Below are 6085 nucleotides of genomic sequence, written 5' to 3'. Positions count from 1 at the left end.
ATGGGAGATGCTATAGATAAACAATCAGGTTTGTCAACAAATTGTAAGGGGGACAAAAAGCGGTGGGTGGGGAACCTCCAGATTAAAAAGAGGTAAAAGCCATATAAAGATAATAGGGGAAAGGAAACCGTAGTGTTTGTGTTTGTGGATGCATACTTAGGTGATGAAACTATAAAGTAATGACATGGTTACCAGAAAAGTCAGAAGTACAGTTACTCGTAGGAAAGGGGGAGCAAGTGGAGAATTTCGGCGGTGGTCCACCATGGTTCTTTTTCTGACATGGATGGTAGTTACAAAAGTCTGTTGCCTTACAATAATTCATTAAGCTGTGTATTTGTTTTATCTGGTTTTCTATAAATGTGTTATACTTAATTAAAAAGTTTAAGAAATAAACAACCAACATGATACCACAACACAGAGGTGAGCAGAGATGTCCAGCACACACTGTTATTTGGCATTTCTACCAGACAGATGCAATACATATAAGTAACATTGAGACCAGAGCATCATAGTAAAATGTAAAGTAATTAAGAAGTGATGAGTTTGGGGGCGCCTGGGTGGCTCAGTTGTTAGGCGGCTGCCTTCAGCTCAGGTCATGATCCCAGGGTCCTGGGATCGAGTTCCGCGTCGGGCTCCTTGTTCAGTGGGGAGCCTGCTTCTCCCCCTCCCACTCCCTCTGCTTATGTTCCCTCTCTCGCTGTCTTGCTCTCTCTGTCAAATAAATAAATAAAATCTTTAAAAAAGGGGGGGGGCGCCTGGGTGGCTCAGTCGTTAAGCGTCTGCCTTTGGCTCACGTCATGATCCCAGGGTCCTGGGATCGAGCCCCCAATTGGGCTCTCTGCTCAACGGGAAGCCTGCTTCTCCCTCTCCCACTCCCCCTGCTTGTGTTCCCTCTCTTGCTGTGTCTCTATCAAATAAATAAAAAATCTTTAAAAAAAATTCTTTAAAAAAAAGTGATGAGTTTTTTTTCAAAGATTTTATTTATTTGAGAGAGGGAGAGAGAGCATGAGCACAGGGAGGGGCAGAAAGAGAGGGAGAAGCAGACTCCCCGCTGAGCAGGGAGCCCAATGCGGGGCTCAATCCCAGGACCCTGCCAGGGATCATGACCTGAGCCGAAGGCAGATGCTTAACGGACTGAGCCACCCAGGCACCCCAGAAGTGATGAGTTTTGAGTATCTAACTGTGGTTTTAATATAATAGTTTACTTAATCATAAGTTTATACAATTTCATTTTTAATAATGGCTGTATTTAACAAGTGGCTCATGAAATTTCCGGAAATTGCACAACCAGCTTGAGCAAGCTAAGAATGGTCTATTCTGGCACAGTTTTGTCTCTCTCCCAACAATTCTCCTGCTTTCTTGTGTTTAAAAAAAATTTTTTTTTTAGTTTTTAAAATCAAATGCATACTTGCACAGAGTTTTAAAGGTCATATAGTTCTATAATGATTATTTTATAAAATCCACTAGGCTCTGCCTCTCTTTCCCCCATTTTCTGATCCTTAGAGGCAACCACTTCAATTCCTGTTTTAACTGATTCTGTTGAAGACACCAGTCCAAATGGATTAGGGGCCCACCCTACTCTAGTATGACCTCATCTTAACTAATTACATCTGCCACAACTCTACTTCCAAATAAGGTCACGTTCCGAGGTACACTGCCGGTTAGGACTTCAAAACATCTTTTCTCAGGGAGAGGACAGGATACAATTCAACCCGTAACCGGGAAAGGGATTTGGTGTTCTAACTACTTCTTACACAGATCTTCAGCCAAATCCTTTTCCTTCACCCTTCACTTCCAAAGGTAACTTGTTAGCTGTTGCCAATTCTTGAGTCTTGTGGGGGGCCCATGGTGTAAAGTGGTTTCTTAGTCTTCCTCAAGGCCAGTTTAAGTTAGTTTCTCAGAACTGCTATGTCAACTATCATTTGTAAGTTTTCCAACTGACAAAATTTTGTCTCTGTTCCCTCTGTTCTCTTTTTATCATTGAAAGTTTATGCCTTAAAAAAATCTCTTTACTATAATTTTATTGGGGTTTGAGGATGGAGCTGAAACTAAGATAGATATTGAAGCCAGCATTTTTAGCCAGAAGTTCTACGTGTATCTTCGTTCTCTCCTTCTCAAGTGGTGCCTTCTTTTTTAATTCTCTCACATCTCAAACCACAACAAAACTTGTAAGGAAAATATTTCTCTATTCTCGATATATGTGAAGAGTGGAAGGAGAGAGAGAGATGGGGTAGGGAGAGGGAGAGCCAAGTTTGATTGATTCAGAGCCCATATTCTACTGATACCACTCTGCCTCCATGAAGTGGATGAATAAACAAATATAGTACTCACCACTCAAGAAGAGAATGGCTGGAGAGCAATCCAACAATGCATGTGAACAGCTATAAAAATGCTTAAAATCTCTGATGCAGTAAGTAGAACCACTCTCAAGATTTTATCCTGAGGATATAATTCAACAGAAAGAAGTGACAATGTGGACTTTCATTTATGATGAGAAAATGGTGGACTAAATATTCTGAAAAACCATTCCACCACAAAAACCAAAGAAACCCTAAATAAAATACAGAAAAACATCTTTTAAAAGGCATTGTTGAGGGGTGCCTAGGTAGTGCAGTCAGACTAAGCCTCTGACTCTTGGTTTACGCTTGCGTCATGATTTCAGGGTCCTGAGATGGAGCCCTGTTTGGGCTCCGTGCTCAGCATGGAGTCTGCTTGTCCCTCTCCCCCTCCCCCTCCCCCCACTCTCACTCTCTCCAAAATAAACAAATCTTTAAAAAAAAAAAAAGCTATCATTAGGCTTATAAGAAGGAAAATCCTTGGGAGTGAAAGATAAAGAGGGAGCTCCAAACTATGGTCTGTGACTGATGACTCCAGGCACGTTCGTCACTCTCAGGAACCTAAAGTCTTGGGTTTTAACGACCTCATGTGTGTGGGAGACAAGATCTTGGACTCAGGGAAGGTAGGGAATTGGAACTGAGATGTCTGCATAAAGCCAGACTCTCACAGGACAGTAAAGTGAGAAAAAATGGAGACATAGAGGAGAGAGAATGTGGGAGAATTAATCTTCCGTATAACTGAAGAGCACACAATGCAAAGAGAAAATCTTAAAAGTTGTCAGAGAGGAAAGAGAGATCATCTAAAAGGAACTAGCCTGGCAGCAAGAATGGAACAATAACTTTAGATTGCTGAGAGAAAACCACCGTCTAGGTAGAATTTGACACCTACTTAAATGATGTATTTAAGAATAGGGTGAAATGAGGGCATTTTCAGAAAACCCAAATCTGAAAGAGTTATCACCAAAAGATGCTCATTAAAGGAGCTTTTAAGATTAGGATACATTAGGATAAAGAGAAATGATCCCAGAAGGAAAGTCTGAGATTTATAGAACAACAAGAACGTCTCATTTGGAGGTTAAAAATAAGATGGTGCTAAAATATTAGATAACAATAACTTTTAAGACAAGAGGATGGTGATTAGCCATCCTAAGGCCCTTGGATAGTTTGGGAGGAGTGAAGCTATTGATTTAGATTTTGAGTACACATGCTGAAATTTAAGAGTAATAACTAAGAAGAGAGAGAGAGTATACAACTTCCAAACCAATAGAAGGGAAAATACGGAATCAAAAGCATAATCTGAAAGAAAATAGGAAGCAGAGAAGATACAGAAAAAGCAGGATAGACATCACAAAATAAAATGGTAAAGAGAATTCCACATACCAACAACTAATTAAAATCACAATAAAGTGTAAATGTTCTAGACTCACCAGTCAAAAGAAAGATATCCTCAGATTGGACTAAAATGAAACAAAACAAAACAATCCAGATATTTGTTGTATCCTAGAGAAAACCTAAAATACAAAGACGTGGTATATCAGAATAATTCATGTTAGCTGCTGGTACAAACAACCCCTAAGTTCACTGGGGCTTAACACAAGGTTTAATTTTTGCTCACATCATAGTTCATCAGGTAAGGTTCCTGCTTTGGCTGTCACTCCTTCAATCAGTGACATGGGAATCTGGTATCTGTCGATCCTAGTTCTACCATCTTGGAGTTCTTTGCCTTGAGCCATGTGAGCAGCGGAGAGAGCACATTTAAGACTATGCACAGCATTTTAGGGGCCAAGCCTGGAAGTGGCATACATTGCTTCTGTCTACATTCCTCAGTGGTCCCAACATAACTGCAGAGGCTGGGCTTCTTCCTGTGTTTCCAGGAAGAAGAAATGGAATTAGTGAGCATCTAGCCAGTCTCTGACACATAAAAAGATTGAAAATATGAAAAGATGGAAATGGATATGCTAGGCAGACACTAACCAGAAGAAAGCTAGAGTAGCTCTGTTCATATTGGACAAAATAGTTTTCAAGGCAAAATGGGTTATTAGAAATAAAGATAGCGGGATGCTTGGGTGGCGCAGTTGGTTAAGTGTCTGCCTTTGGCTCAGGTCATGATCTCGGGGTCCTGGGATTGGGCCCTGCATCGGGCTCCCTGTTCAGCAAGCAAATAAATAAATATATATTTTTAAAAGGAATAAAGATAGTAACTACATAAAGATAACACTCAACTTGTCAGGAAGAGACACTAATTCTGAAATTATATGTGTACCTAATGATATCTTCAAATAACATAAAGCAAAAATTGACAGAAGTATGAGGAGAAACTGATATAACATATACCTTTGTTAGTAATTGTTGTCACATAGACCAAAAATTAGTAGTATATAGAAAATATAAATAATCTGATTAATAAGTTTGATCAAAAGGGCATGAATAGGATCTTGTATCCAACTAGAGAAAAATGTACATTTTTTCTTCAGAGTGCAAGAAACATTTATGAAAACTGACCATATACTTAGCTATAAAGTCAACAAGTTTCCCAGAATCAGTATCATACAAACCATGTATTCTGATTACAGTGCAATTAGGTCAAAAATAAGTAACAGAAAGATAACTGAAAGAAAAAAGACTGTATGAAGATATTCACTCTAGGGTTAATTAGCAACAACAATGAAAAATTAGAATCACGGAATTATCCAATGATATGGGTATGGTTAAGTAAATTATGCCACATCAACCCAATGGGCTATCATGTGGCCATTAAAAATTACTTTTTTAAATGTTTAAGGTATAATATATTAAGTAGAAATTTTAAATCTATTGTATTTATGACTACAACCAAGTGAAAATATGTATTTAGAAAGATATAAGCAAATGAAAACAGTTGTTATATTACAGTGATGAGATTATGTGTAATTCTACCTTTAAAAAGATTTTCTGTGATGTGGTTATACTGTTTAATGTGAGTTAAAATAATCAATAGAAGACCTGATCTCTGTCTGGCAGCTGATGCTACTTATGCCTTAATATCCATTATCCTTTTATAACAATAGCATTTTAGTTGGGTACAGAACTGCCCAAAACAAGTGTACACTTCCCAGCCTCCCTTGTAGCTAGGCCTTACAATGGGACAAAGTCAGAGCTAATGAAATAGGAGAAGTATTTCCTTTGTCTTTTTCTTTCATCTTGTTACCTGAAATCTTCCTTAGCTTTGTTACTGCACATACTATGGGTAGACTGAACCCCATATACGTTTGACTGGATGAGGGGCTGCTTCCCAATTTAACGAATGAGTATGTGTGACTCATGAGGACAAATACGTGTTTTCTATTCAACCGGCGTCCAGTACAAGCTCTGAAAACAAGGGGATTATCCATCCTATTTTTGGGTATCAAATGATAATATATTAATATGGTAGAGTACATGTTTATGTTAACTATATTCTAGTGGGAATCATACACATTTACTCCAATATTCCTTATCATTTAAGAGAATGTTTTTACAGAGAACGAGATCCATTTATAGGCTGCTTGCCTGAGTTAAATCAGCAATCAACCTCCATATCTTACATGTTAACCAAAATAAAAAATTGTATTTTTAAAGTTCAGTAAAGAATGCACTTTGTTCGGAGCGCCTGGGTGGCTCAGTTGTTAAGCATCTGCCTTCGGCTCAGGTCGTGATCCCGGGGTCCTGGGATCGAGCCCTGCATCAGGCTTCCTGCTCCGCAGGAAGCCTGCTTCTCCCTCTCTCACTTC

General features: G+C 38.9%; 1 long non-coding RNA gene across 1 annotated transcript; it reads right to left on the bottom strand.

Annotated features, from left to right (window-relative positions):
- Nucleotides 1-2386: 2386 nt before the first annotated feature.
- On the bottom strand, nucleotides 2387-4162 carry LOC118005432. The gene is made up of 3 exons (XR_004677831.1): nucleotides 3952-4162; nucleotides 3764-3847; nucleotides 2387-2439 (listed from the first exon to the last, which is right to left on the bottom strand). It is a non-coding gene; the product is annotated as an uncharacterized LOC118005432 (long non-coding RNA).
- Between the last annotated feature and the right edge of the window lie 1923 nt (nucleotides 4163-6085).

This window comes from Mirounga leonina, unplaced genomic scaffold (assembly GCF_011800145.1).
Source record: "Mirounga leonina isolate KUSES-001 unplaced genomic scaffold, KU_Mleo_1.0 Mir_101595, whole genome shotgun sequence".
Taxonomy (NCBI): Eukaryota; Metazoa; Chordata; class Mammalia; order Carnivora; family Phocidae; genus Mirounga; species Mirounga leonina.
The sequence above is the reverse complement of the archived record's forward strand: the minus strand, read 5'-3'. Positions and strand labels throughout refer to the sequence as shown.